This window comes from Quercus suber, unplaced genomic scaffold (genome assembly GCF_002906115.3).
Source record: "Quercus suber isolate HL8 unplaced genomic scaffold, Cork oak 2.0 scaffold_117, whole genome shotgun sequence".
NCBI classification, from domain to species: Eukaryota; Viridiplantae; Streptophyta; class Magnoliopsida; order Fagales; family Fagaceae; genus Quercus; species Quercus suber.
In genome coordinates, this window is record NW_027069582.1 from 623,689 (window position 1) to 639,036 (window position 15,348).

The 15,348-nt window shown below is 32.8% G+C and overlaps 1 protein-coding gene and 1 long non-coding RNA gene across 2 annotated transcripts in view; both read left to right on the forward strand.

Moving 5' to 3' along the window:
• The window catches only part of LOC112030981 (cucumisin), a 42,876-nt gene that overhangs the window by 19,401 nt on the left and 8,127 nt on the right, over nucleotides 1-15,348 (forward strand). The window lies entirely within an intron of this gene.
• On the forward strand, nucleotides 14,054-14,624 carry LOC136068487 (uncharacterized). Its single transcript, XR_010629849.1, has 2 exons — nucleotides 14,054-14,162; nucleotides 14,265-14,624. It is a non-coding gene; the product is annotated as an uncharacterized LOC136068487 (long non-coding RNA).

Here is a 15,348-nt window from a genome sequence, read left to right on the forward strand (position 1 = left end):
ACTAAGTCCCATGGCATTATTTACACTTTTAAAAATTATTTTGTTACAGTTTTTTTAGTTTTCAGTAATAAACAGTATCCAAACACATCCTTATTCTCATATAATAATAAAAATTTGTATTGAAATAAATGATATGATCTATTGGATAGAGTTCTAGAGTTAGAGAGATCGAAAAGAAAAAGGTTGCTAGTTAAGATATATTGCTTTTATCTTTGTTGAAGTTTAATAAATCAAGATCTTTTTCTTTACGAATCATTTGAAAAATAAACGTATTCCTTCTAAAGTAGATTTGTTAAAACTTACAACACTTCAATTCGAAGTGGCTGTACTCTGTAGTCCGTCTAGAAAATATGATTAGAGGAATTATAGACAGGGCAATTAGCAATATCAAGCATAAAAATATTTACAAAGGAACAAATTATAGGATAGTTGTGTATTATCTGGTATTTATATACAAGTAAAAACGTTTCGAAGACAAGGAAGTGCAACTGGTATTAGACGAGAGTATGAGACTCTTCAAGATCTTGGAAGATATTTATGTATATAGAGGCAGCTTATTGGGTTCAGTGCTTTCGGGCATTGGCTGAGAGTATGAGACTTTTCAAGTTTTTTGAAGATATTTATGTATATATGGAACAGCGTATTGGATTCAGCGCTTCTAGGCATTGAACTCGGGAGCAGTTTGGGTCCAGCGTTAAGTAGTAGTAGACCCACTGAGATGGTAACATATGTCTATTTTTAAATACATGTCATAATCTGACTGGATCCAATGTATTGAACCTAATCTAGACCCTGAACTCGTTGAAATATAGAATTATGGATACATATCAAATAATTATCAAGAATCAACATCTCAAGGGATCCACTAGACACTAGTACAAAGGAATTGGAGTAATGGACCAACCTATGTCCACATATAAAAAACGGTATTGACAACAATGCTACCATGAAAAATCAGCCATCCAAGTAAAATGTTTCAATTATTATTATAAATATTATTCTGAATAAAACGTTTCTCATTAGTACTAGAACACAACAAGTGGCTACTGGGTGAAGATGAATAGAGATATATTAATTAATTCGAGTTCACCCAAGAAAGATCTTTGATAGACTTAAGGAAAAAGACTATTTCTTTTAACTTGTCTTTTATAACTGGGAAGGAGTAATTGCAGAGGACAGGACCAAACATTATTGTGTGTGTGTGTTTTTTTTTTAGCTGAAAAACATTATTGTGTGTTTGGATTCGAACAAAAGAGTCAAAGAGATCCCTTAAGTTAGGCAATTTATTATTGCTTGTTTTAGTGGGTCACAAGACGATGATTTGTTTGGCTCTTTTCCTTCAATTACCAGGGAACTTGTTTGTTGCGTCTCTCTCTCTCCATTTTTGTTTTCAGATTATAATGATAGAATTATCTTTGAACCCAATAATTCATGATTGATTTAACCATAAATTTTCGCAAATTCTCCTTCATACTTAGAAACAAACAAAAAAATTACAAATCTTCAAAAAGACAAAAGAAAAACGAGAGAGAAATATTATCAGCTTTATTAGTATAATTTTCTATTGTCAAGTAAGAGATTTTGAATTCAAATCCCACTTATATTAAAAGTCAATTGATGTTTTGAATTGATGATAAAGAACAATTATTATGGAGTTGACTTAAGATTCAACTTATTTTTAAGCTCTAACTTATATACAATTTATAAGTATAATTTTATTTTTTAGCAGCATAAGCAATGCTTTCAATGGGGTATGCCACTACTTGAATCTACAACTCCTCGGCTTGCAGGTGTGGTTGGTCACGAGAATTTCCTATAACTAACCCACGCCCTCAATGGTTTTACTATCACCCCCAAAAAAAAAAAAAAAAAAAAAAAGAGTGTTTAGAAAGGAAAGAAAACAATTAAGTATGTGTTTAGATTGGCGTCCACAGTGCTGCGTTTGCATTTTCTCTTTTTTTTTGACGTGCGCATTTCACGTGAGAGTGTCTGTCAGTGGGTTCTGTGCACAGTGCACCGGGACCCACCACCTCTTTGACCATCCAAATTTTCACTGGAATGACACTATTCATTGGGTCCTGTGTACTGTTCACAGGACCTATAAACCTCTTTATTCAGTAACTTTTTCATTAAAATAGGTCTTACAGCACTATTTACACATTTAAAAATTATTTTGTTACAATATTTTTAGTTTTCAGTAAAATAAGCGGTATCTAAATAGACTTTAAGATAGCATAGTGTTCAAACATTGGTCTAAAATATAAGTATATAATAATTGTGTTATGCGTATTGGTGAAGGTGACTGCAAAGAAAAAAAATTAATACAGTAATAAATAGTGTTGCAAACTGGCAATGTCATCCGCACGCTACATGCACGAAAAACGCGTGACCGTCATCACAACGTTAGTATTAATGATTTGAAAGTAAGACATTTTTAATGATTTAACATTGATAATATATTGACTTGACTAAGTAAAACTGATGCTAGATTTTGTTTGCTAGCTCCACCGATTTTTTCTAGGAAATTTTTAATAAAATATTACAACTTACAAATCCCTATTCAATATTCAAAGTTGACATGTAGATATTAAAAATAACGTTATCCGATAAACTAATAACTTGAAGGGGGCCATGAAAACATCCTCAACCTATCCAAATACACAGACTCATATCATATGATGGATGTGTTGGTTGCAAGGTTGACGTGATCAAATAGACACCATTGTAGCATCTGTCGGTTATCTTTGAATGTGTAATTTTTTAAAAATACCATAATTTTGAAATTTATTGTGTCTGTTTTATGATGATTGTTTTATCATCGAACTAAAACGCTAATTAGTTTTGGTGTTAGTGGAGATTGAAAGCGTTGAACCTCAAATCTTGTTTTCAACAATAAAATTTAACTAATTAAGTTAACTGAAATCCACAGTTAAAGAGTTGATGTCATACTTATTTTTGCTAGATTGTTACTAGTAGCCTAGTTGAGTACCGTGGTATTGTGGTTTAGTCGAATTGAGTAGATGACATGACCGATGTTGGTCACATTCATATAAAAAATAATAATTATAATAAAGCTTTCCCATTTAAAGTGTTTTAAGGCTTAGGTTTCCAAAATTATACCTGGCCGCTGGCGCATGACCTATGGCCTCCCAAAAAAAAGAAAAAGAAAAGAAAGTAAAAATTTCTTTCTAGTTTTCTAGAGGTTTTGTGACTTTGTCCCTATTTCTCTCTTTTTGTGTTAATGGATGATTCAATTGCGCAGTGAACCGAACTAACACTCTGAATTCTACTTTTTCTCTTATTNTTTCAATCACTTGGTAAGTTCATTTTTCCCTCCCTTTCTCATGCATTTCATGTTTTGAAACCTAGTTTTTGGGATTTTTGAAAATTTTTGGGGTTTTTCAAAATTGATGAGTTTTTCTTGAAATTTTGGGTTGGGTTTTCACTTAAATGCTTTCAAAATGTCATACATTGCATTCCATGTGCATTAGAATGATATTTACATGTATTTAGATGTGTGCTCTATGCTGTGTGCTGGTAGGATTGGATTGGGCTGAACCCATGATGCCTTTTGATTTACATGTCACATGCTTATGCATTCTCATGCATACATTCTTTTTGTTCAATATATTTGATCTATTTGAACTGTGTTGGGACTTTTCTGATTGTCTCCATCTCTATCTCTTTCTCATTTTTTTACGTTAGTAGTGTCTATGGCACCCAAACGTAAATTCACTCCTACTCGGAACCCTCTGCGTTCTGGAGCTTCCTCTTCTTCTGACTCTGCTCCTCTTAACCTTCGGTTTTGTGATGGAGATGCCCACAAGGCATTTACGGAGAACTTTTCTCGACGAGGTGTTCATTCGGAACGCCAAGTCATTCTGGCGGACTTCGCCGACACTGACCTTCCTTCTGTCATCCACAGTAGGGGATGGGAGTCACTGTGTGACATCCCGGTCACTTGTCCTCTCATACTGATTCAGGAGTTTTACTCCAATATGCACGGGATAGATCGTTCAGTACCTCTCTTTTTCACTCACGTTCGAGGTACGCACATCCCTGTCACACCGCAGCTAGTTGCGGATGTGCTTATGGTTCCTAGGATAGAGTTTTCTAACTATCCTTCTTGTGAGCGTCTGAGGACTATGTCCAAAGATAAGCTCATCTCTGCCTTTTGTCAGCGCCCTGCTGATTGGGGTGAGCATTAGTATACATCATGTAGGCCTTTTGCTAAAGGTCCTAGATTCCTAAACATGGTGATGACATTTGTACTCCATCCTCTCTCTCACTACAACTCTATCACAGAGTTTCGTGCTCGGTTTTTATTATCTCTTTTAGAGCATCTTACTATAGATTTTCCTTCTTACTTTATTCTTGGCGAAAAGCACATTTTCGTCCCTACATTTTCACACGATTTCCGTTTTGGTCCCTAAGTTTTATTTTTACCGCTTTTAGTCCCTATCCTGAAAAACGGTTCCATTTTTGTCCCTCCCGGTACATCGTAAACGGATTTTGCTGACGTAGCAAACGGAATTGATACAAAATGATAAAATAATAGCTACAGTGATCACTGTTATTTATTCCCGCCTTAAAAGTCACGTGTCCCTCACGTGACCATCACTAACCTCCCTAACCCAAATAAAACCCCAAATCACGCCAATACCAAATAGAAATCCCTAACCCCCAAATTTCCAGGGGGGGGGGGGGGGCAATGGCCCCCCTCTGCCCCAACGTAGGTCTGTCCCTGATTATATATAGAAAAGTAGAAGGGCAAGAAGAATATATTCTAACATAACTATATTCTTGTTCTAAGTGCCACTTTAACCCCAAAATAATTTTTGAAAAAGAACAAAGAAAAAAAAGACTCATACAATGCGGGGCTCTCTTCGTTGCCTATTCTTGATAATGTTTGTCTTCTTCGCCAGTAATGCAAGTGCCAAGGGTGCTAGAAAGGTGAAAATTTTGTTACATTCCAAATTATTTAGGAAAGTAATTACAAACTTCCTTTTTCCTTAGATATTGGGCTATAATTACATAATTTGTTTTTTTTACTTGTAGTCCTATATAGTGATGTTGGATTCGAAATTATGCACAAACAAACATGCAACAAATTCAGCAATCAATCGTGTGCTGGGGAAAGTTCTTGAGGGCAGGTGAATTTCACATCATTAACTTATTAGCTTAATGTCCCGAGGCTAATCAAGTGTTGAACTCTCTTTCTCTCTCTCTCATTGTTCTTCACACACACATACATGTATTTCTTCTCTTATTCATTTATGTAGGATAATTTTTCGAGTGACATTATGAGTATTACAAATTTTGTTGTATAAAATTATGTTATTAGCTTTAGGGTTCAAATCTCACTCTCCTCTTGTAATTTTGTTATTAGATTCATGAACATTAACCACATTTTTTTGTCACCTTTATTTCTAAAAAAATATGTAAAAAAATTAGAACTAGCTTTGCATTATCACTATGAGTGCCTTTATAAAGTGTGTTTGTTTGTCTATATATATAAAAAGGAAACTAAGCATTTTAAGGAATTTGATAGGCCACAAACTGAATGACTTATTGTGATTAAACCAATTAATTAATTAGCCAAGTTATTAATTAATCAATTTATCATGCAATTGCGTGGAAGCATAAACAAATCACCAAAAACTAAATATGCAGCGGAAATTAAATGACATGGTGATTTGTTTACGAATGGGGAAAAACCTCGCGGCAAAAACCCCATCGGGTGATTTTCAGGTCACCACTCCCGAAACTCTACTATTATCAAATCAAGCGGTTACAAGTAAAGGAATCCCAAGTACCTTACCAACCTACAATTGAACCCTTACCCTAATACCCAATTAGACTTGATTTGTAGCGACAGTTCCCACCTTTGATGCATGACTCCCAAGTACGTGACTAACCAATGTGTGGATCCCAGTATGCGACTTCAAAACACCAACTTAAGGAAGAGAGGTTGGCTGCAAAGTTCTTCAGTTCATCCTACACGATGAAGATCAGGAAGATGCTTGGTCACAAAACCCTTTGGTGCAAATACATAGCAACTTCTTCAGAGAAGATGAACTAGGTCAAGAACTTCGTCTTTGATCACAATTTGCTTGAACAGGGATTGCTCAATGCTTTTGCAACTTGTGTCACACTTGACGGCTCTTAAAACAATCTTTTTATATGTTTAGGGTTTGGAGAAAAGAAGGCCCAAAAGCATATTCACGGATCCCAAGAAAATTAGATCAGAAAATCTGAAATTATAAATCTTGACAGATAGCAGGTGTCGAGGTAGCTATCGAGAAGGTGTCGAGATTTAATGAATTTGCACTTCAACTTGCTTTTTCTTGGACAGACTTGATGACTTCAACACTTGACCTTGAAATTTTGTTTCTTGAAGTATTAAAAACACCTAGAACTACCCAATTACAAGTAGAGTGCGTTTTGTCAAAGGATTTAGCCAATTCACATAAATAAGTGACATATGTTCTTGACAAGTGAAAACACATATGTCCTAACAGAATTCAATAAAAGGGGGAGAGGGGGGTGTTTCCATTAGAAAACCAGAGTAATGGTTTCAATGTAATATAGAATTAGTTCTAATTAGTAATTTCAACAGGTTTTAATTTTTATTTTGAATTTGTTTTCCTAATCACAAAATTATCATTTTTTACTTTTGATGGAAATATGTTATCATCTAGACTAATATTAGGATACAAAATTTAGAATCAGTATTATTCTCTTTTGTTATACTTTTGTAGTTTGCTAAACACCTATTAGCATTCGGCATAAGTCCCAATTTTCATAATTTATATAAAATTAACCTAGTTTTCTTTTTGGCTGCATGATTTATTTAGTTAAAATAGTTAATACTATAAGTTATTTCCATTTTCTTTTTCTTTTTCACTATGTTTTAATCCTTTCAGTGGCCCCCTAATCTTGAATAATAATTTGATTGGCATGTTGTAGTAGCACGTTAACTGAATCTGTGATTTACCACTACTATCTCTCTTGCGGGTTTGCAGCCTCACTCACAAGTAAAGAGATGAAAAAATTATCACGTAAGACTACTATAAACCTACCTCTCTCTCTCTCTCTCTCTCTCTCTCTCTCTATATATATATATATAGGTTGTTTTCATTTTAATCCTTTAAATTTGAAATTTTCTTTTTGATCTAGCAAGTTTGATCATACTTTCAAAATGGTCATTGTGTCAAAGTTTGTAGATAGAAGGACCAATTTAAAAAAAAAAAAAAATCAAGGTTGGTAAATCAAATGAAAGATCTCAAATTTAAGGAACCAAATAAAAGCAGCCCAAAATTGTAATCTGAGAGGGAGAGAGTTAGGCCACATGGAGCCCATCATATTATTGATAGATCTAGATCGGAGACTGAGGCCCCACTTGTGAGCAATGTCAATAATCACAGAATTAGAATATTGCCTTGATAACTTATTATTAAGTTTGGAAGAAAAAAAAAAGCTATGTATTACAATAAGATGTTTCATTTAAATTTGAAACAAATTATAAAACTTGGTGTTTCAAGAAAAGAGCCTTATATCAGGGTGATTATATTATGCCAAGTTTTTTCTGTGGGTACATTTTCAACTAGTGATTTCCACTAAAAATTGAAGTTGCACTTTTACCAAAAAAGAAAAAAAAAAAAAATGAAGCTCGAATACATTAGTTCCTAAAGTCTTAGACCCTAACACATTTGAGTCTCTTGGTAATTAAAAATAAATTCTTTTTGGTGAAGGTCACAACAGAGATGGATTGTAATATAATCTTTCACCCCTTTGTTTGGTATGATGGGTTGCATCAAGTCAAGAGCCCCGTTATTCCTTGTTTCCTCTTAAATTTTATTATTATTATTATTTTTACATGCATAACTATTTTCGTGTCTGACTGAAGTGTTGAAAGATAGAGAAAAGAACACAAATATTCTGAACAAGAGTCTCTAGTTCTCTTTGTTAGATATAATACAAGCCTATATTAATTGTAATTTTTTTTTTTTTTTTTTTGGGTTTCAAAGGTCCTATATTATAATGTTAAGTGATAGAATACAATAGGCTAACCATAAATAGAGTAGAGTCTGCAGTGGCGACGCCACATGTAACTCAGGGTGTCCCCAGGAACACCTTGACCTGAAAAATAACCTGAATTTTTTTTTTTTTTTTTTATATATATATATTTGTTCTCTGTTAGGAACACCCTCAATCAAAAATTAGGGCCACCCTCAAATTAAAAAAAAAAAAAAATTATTTGTTCTACTTTCAAGCCAAAAAAAAAAAAAAAAAAAAAAAAGCCCAAAAAAATTTTTGAACTAAAATCTGAAAAAAAAAAAAAAATTGCAATAGAGCCAAGCCCATGGCAAGCCGACGGCAACTCGGCAAGCCCAACAGATTACAGAACCCACGGATTCTCCAAAAAAAAAGAAAAACAAAACAAAAACAACAACCAAACCCCAATACAGAGCTGCAGAGCAAATCAAATTAGAAATCACTTATAAATCATAAATCCTAAAGGCCTAAAGCAAACCTAAAGAGTAAAGACAGAGCAAGCAACGCCTCAGGCTCAAGCCAACTGCCAACAGACGAAGTCACGGAGATCGGATCGGTCATGTCGCTCACAGCTCGGTCGTCGTCGAAGATCGGTTCAGTCTAGATCATTGTCGTCGCTCGGATTGCTCACCCCTCATCATCGTTGCTTGTCGCTTGCCACTGCCCTCATCGGAGATCGCTTGTCGCGGGTCGCCTCGTCACTGCCTCAGCGGCCTCAGCCTTCAGGCCTCCTTGCTCGGCTGCTCCGGTGCTTCCTCCCTCAAGGTATTTCATTTACTAAACTAACTTCTCTCTCTTTTTCTCTCTAACTCTCTCTCAGTCTCTCACTCTCTCTCTCTCTCTCTCTCTGAATCATTTTTTTTTTTTGAGAAAAGTCTATCTGAATCATTGATAGGAAAATTATGAGTCCCTTTCTCTCTTTATTCTTTAAGTCTAATTTAGTAATTTTAATACTTTGTCTTATCTAATTCTGTGATTGGGCCAGTGAGCTTTGACTTTAACTTTATTAATATTTGGCTTTTTTTTTTTTTTTTTTTTTTTTTTTTTTTAACTTTTTGAATTTGGCTTTATCTTAATATTTTATCAGTTGGTGTTGGTGGGTGTTGTTGTTGGTGTTGGTGTGTGTGTTTGCATTGGACCGTTGGTGAGATATTAAATTATTAATTGTCTTTTTTTGTTTTATGGTTATTAATTGTCTTTTAATGTAATGTGTATTGTGATTTGTAATTGTGAAATTTTCTGATTGGCAGTTGGCTTTTGCAATTGGCTTTTGCAATTGGGGAAATTTCTTGTCTGTTGAGTGGGGTGGGGTGGATGAACACATAAGGCCGGGTAAACAATAATTAAAGCAGTGTAATGTGCACATCAGCCCATGGGATGTGTAATGTGCACATGGCCGGCTCTTTTAGTGTAATGTGCACATAGATGTGTGCTAGCGCAACTAATAAACAATAATTTAATTAACCAATAATTAATTGGGAAAAGCAACTAATAAACAATAATTAATAATTTAATTAACCAATACATTATAAAAGACAAACAAATTAAATTATGTTAGGCTAAACAACAATTAATAATTTAATAATTAATGAAACAACAATACAACAAATTAATACAACAAATTATAGTTTATAAAAGACAAACAAATTAATGAAACAATTAAACAACAATAATTAATAATTTTATTAATATTTCAAATGAACTCATAGTTTATTGTATAGGTACCTTTGTTCATTTCTTTTCTTTTCATTTTTTTTTTCCTTTTGAAGTTTTTCGGTGTACAGAATGTAAATTTGTTTTGGTTTTAAGAATTTTTTTTTTTTAAGCACAAACTTCATGCCGGCCAAATTTTGAATTTCAGTTGGTATTTCCCGAAACACCCGAAATAAACCGAAATGACTCGAAATTTTTTCAAAATAGAATAGGAACACCCTGGACAAAATTCCTCGAGTCGCCACTGAGAGTCTGTACTTCATAGACCATGATTTTGTAGAATATCATGAACCATGAACCATGAACCATGGTAAATTTGTAATACCATGAATTACTATTGTTTTAGCTTTTAGGACTAAGATACTAAGCCTAAAAGGTTAGTAAAAGGTTAGACCTTACGTTGGGTTATTGTAAAATTTTGTTATTGTTTTAGTTTTAAGTTTTACTAAAAGGTTAAAAATGGTAAAATATTGTTTAGTATTGTGTAGATATAGTTGCTAATTAAAACTTTATGCGGTGGAAGAAGACCATTCGGTTAAGTCGCGTTAATTCTCTTCAACTTTCTACTGTGATTTGGTAAAATTATTTCACTTTTCATTTGTCACATCCCCTTTTACATTTCTCGATAGGCCCTTTAATATCTTCTTTTCCTTCACTTTTTTTTTTAGATGGATCTTTTCCTTCGCTTAAAAAAATCAAGTCTTATCTTATTATATATTCCATAAGAATCCAAAAATAAAAACAAAAGCCTGTCTCCTCCTTTCTCTTTACTGGAAAAAGGATTACCTTATCCTTTCGCTTCACATTATTGACGAAACCAAACGTGAAACACATATGAGAGCTGTTTAGCAATTACTCAAGATGGTCAAGTTTATCGACTGAGTTGCAAGTAGTTACATAGCATATATAGATGCCACGTTTGAGATGAAATTCAAAAGACATGAATGATTCTCTAATATTTTATTCACGCAACACAGCCACGGCGAGACACTTGAAAAATTGTTTACTTGTAAAGTGCCAGTTTTTTAATTTAATTTTATTTATAATAAATTGCCGAAAATTTGGTCATTCACACTTGGGATAAAAACAAGGCAAAGTATATTTATAAACTATATAGTTTTTAATTGTATGGAAATAAAACTTTTTTTAAGAAGAGAATAACCTGAAAAATTTATTAATGAAGACTGGCTATATCAACCTGAAAAATATTATAAAACTGTATTGGAACATCTTCCATTCACATAAGACAATTTGTAACATTAAAAAAATACTTAACCAGACTACAATTAAGTTTATTATTCTCTTCTAACATAAGAGTATAGTATTGTATTGAAATAAGATTGATAGAAGTTTAAAGCTTAATTTGTAAAAGTATATATGACAGCAATATATTTTTAATAATCAAACAAATCATATAGCTGCAGAATGAAATGTTATTTTTTAAAAAAAATAAAAAAATTATTGCATAATCAAATACCGTGGGCGGTGGATCTATAAAGTAAAGAAAACATGCAAAAAGTGGCTCTTTTATATGGCCCATGGCCTACTCTTAAGATAATTTCATGTTTCATTTTTCTATGTCCACATCCTCCGTAGTGGGCCCAGAACAAAAGGCTCTTTCTTCGGTCCACCCTGTAAGAAAATTAGAAGAGGAAACATTCAAACACGTGGAGGGTCCACTACCGTACGGTCTAGACAAGACCTAACAAATCAGTCGGGTCGGACCAGTTTGTGGAATAGTAAAAGAGAAGAATATCCGAAGGGGAAAGAGAGGGCAACCTTACATTCAAGCCTTTCAAACTTCCTTTTCCGCCTTAGGGAAAATTATTAGGTAGTTCGAAAGCAATACTTTTTCTTTTTACACGAGGGATAGGCTCCACAACTTTATATGATCACAAACACAATCCTTAAATTATTTAAAAACAAAAAAAACAAAATTACAATGGTTACCACCCTAGAAATGAAATCATTGAAATGCAATTTTTTGTCAACCAAACTCATCCTGAGTCCATTAACCCCACCCAAGAACAATTTTCCTACTATTTTGAGCACCTCAAAAATATTCTTGATAGATTCTCATCTTTTAAGTCAACCAAAGTCATTATACATATAAGACACTAAGTGCATCCCTAACAACCTTTCCAAATTTTTATACTGTTTGGACAATAAACAATTACTTTTTACCTACATATTTTTTCAAATACATTTTTTAACAGACTCTCTATATTTTTTCTATTCTATTTAAATATTATTTCATCATTCTTTCTTTAATATTTAAATTTTTTGGTGATTTTTTTTAACAAATCTTGTGTAGCACTTGTGGCAATGATATAGTGGGTTGTATGATCAATTAATTTTAATGAGAAGTATTATGTTCTTACGTGGTAAGTTGTTACGGGTTTTAATTTGAACTCACCACTAAAATTATTTTTTCTTAACCGTAATAGCCAATAACAACTTGCTATGTAAAATTTATTGTGAAAGAATTGTAAAAATATTGTGGTAATATTTCTCAATTTTAATTTAATTTAATTTATTTTTTCTTATCTCTTCATTTTTTTCCATCCATATGTTTGTTCTTTTTCTTTTCTTTTTTCTCTTGTTTTTTCTCCTCCACGCACATATCTTGTTTTATCTCTCGATGTCTCTTTCACTTGGACTAAAAACACTAAAACAGGCCATTCATCTTCTCATCACATAGAGGGGAAATCACTTTTGTGCTCCACCAAGGGAGAGTAAAATAGTCTTCATCCTCTGTCCTCTATCTCCATATATATTGTGGGTCAATTTTTTTTTTTTTTTTTGGTTTAATTTGTTATGATTTTATTAGTTTTATGAGAAAGAATGTGTTTCACGATTAGATTGCATTTTGTATTTTGTTCATATTGTGTTTTGGTGACTTTGTAGCCGTTGAGGTTGATATAAATGTTGAAATTTTAATTTACTGTGCTAAATTTTTTATTCGGATTTATTCAAGTGTGGATTATTTTAAATGAGAAAAATGGTTTGGAGTTGCTACAGTGTTCTCTAGATCAAGAGAACTACGGTAGTGACTTCAAAAAAAAAAAAAAAAGGAAAAGTTTTATTTTTAGAGAATCTATTGGAGACGATTATTTTGGGTTTGCTCTCCAAAAAATGACTTTCATTAATCTACTGGAGATGCTCTAACCCCACCTAAGAAAAATTTTCCTAGTATTTTGAGCACCCCAAAAAATGTGTCCACAAAGTAAACAACTAACAAGGACAGCTCTTTCCCTGCGGAAGCACAATCTTTCTCCCCCAATCACTCATACTTGAATCAAAATGAACTGATTCTATAATTTAAAAAAAAAAAAAAAAAAAAACCTAAAAACTAAAAGGGAATAAATAAATACAATAATAACTTCTCATGTATTGGCCAATTAGTGATCTCTCAATAGCCATGGGTTGTTTTTTTGGATGTAGTTTTGGCCCACATGTTTTGTCAATGTTATTCACGGGCATAAAAGATTTTTTCATTAAAAAAAAAAAAAAAAAATCAACTTGTTCCAAATTTTCACACACACATCTTCGGAGCTCGTTTTAGATAGCTAACCAACTCATAGCTATCTACTTGTCTTTTGACGAAGGAATTAACCTAAATACTTAACAAAAATCCCCAAATTTTTCCTCTCAACAGAAAACGGGGAAGATTTTTGATTGAGCTTAGGGAAGAACTTAGGTTCTGAAAAGAAGTTCATAATACGTGTATATTCCTCTAAACAAAGATGAAAAAATAACATTTTTAAAGTTTAAGAACAAAAAACAAATTTTATGCAAATTTTAGGACAAAAACATTATTTTGGTATAATATATAGAAACCAAATTGTTCACAAACAGTAGTGAGTTAAAATATATAACCCTAAATCCATTAATAAAATTTCCAAGCTTTCTTTAATTTTAAAATCAGGATAAATCATAAAACCCACTAAACCCAACCCATTACAATCTCCAATTACATGCCAATATTTTAAGTAGAATTTTTGTGACACTGTAATATTATTTAAATTACAAGTTAATGTTGCTTATTTATCTCACACATTCTGGGGCTGAAAACTCATCTAACTTTAGTATCATGTGAGAATTTTTAGTTTTAGAAAATTAGTAGTATTATTGCTTTGCATTAGTGCATGATTAACCCAAATGTATAGCAGCATTTACTACAGTGAGGATTTTTTGGTCAATTTGAAGCCCAAGCTCTCAAACATCATTCCCAATTCCCCAGCTATATAAAGTGGCTATGCAACCACTTCTTCCCATCATTGGATGCCACTTCAATGCACCATCAACCTCCTTCAGGAAATTGTTTTCCATTTAGCTTGCAGTAAAAATTAAGAACACTTCCTCTGGGCTCAGCACCTCTAGAAACTAAGGTAAAAACTCTTTAGTTTTCCTTAAATTCTTGATTTTTAAATACAATACTTGACTCATTTGGATAATATTGCATGCGAATAATAGTAGATAGTGTTTTGAAGGGGCTGGAGTTACAGTTTAGCTGAAATCTTGTTTGAAGATATTTGCTACATGCTAGCCAAGTTTATAGCTAGCACAGCAAACCGTCCAATTCCAATGGCAAGCAAAACCACTAGCCTTTCATGGCTTCTCCTTCTCAGCCTCGCTGCCTCCACTCTGCTTATTGGTCACTCAGCTTCTCAGAATGAGCGAAAGGCAAATATTTCTATAGCTGATCTCTATTAATTTTTTATGGAAGCCAGTTTAGCCACCTATTAATGGCCTAATAGCCATGAAATTTGCCTTCTATTTTATGTGGGACGACTTAAACTGTTAAACATGCTTTATATTTTCTACCTTGTATATATGATATTGTGCGTGCAGGCTTATATTGTGTACATGGGCAATAGGAGGGACGAGATTTTCACATCATCCCTTTACACAAACATGCTACAAGAAGTCATTGGCAGGTTATAAAAGTAGTATAATGACTTTATAAGATACTTACATTTTCCTTTGTTTTGAAGTAAAATATGTCTCAAAAATTTTGAGAAAAATTTATTTATTTTATTGTGGCTGGTTGCGTTTTTAAAATATTATAATGTTTAACTTTTTTTTTTTTTTTGAGGAAAATTATGATGTTTAACTTGTACTTAACTAATACTAAAGAGTTGAGGGGTATTTGGTATATGTGTTTGAAAATATGTGTTTTGTTATTTAAAAATATGTGTAAAAATACATGTGAGTGAAAAAATGTATAAAAATACGTGTAATATTATTTAAAAATTAAAAATGTGTGAGTAGCTGTACTAACCACCCTCTAGTTTTTTAATAATAATAATAAAAAATCTAATACAAAAGGGTCACTTTTTTTTTTTTTTTTTTTACATCATCACCTTTTTCAAAAAATTCCTTACCAAGTACATAGAAGTCTCAATCAAGTACAATTACATCTCAGCCACTAATTGAATATCACAAATCATGCCAACATAGATGCAATAATAAATTCACATAAATATTTCATAGTTACTCTTCCAGTTCATAAAAGAAAAAGAAAAAGAAATTAATGAGATTAAGAGAGAGAGAGAGAGAGAGAGAGAGAGAGAG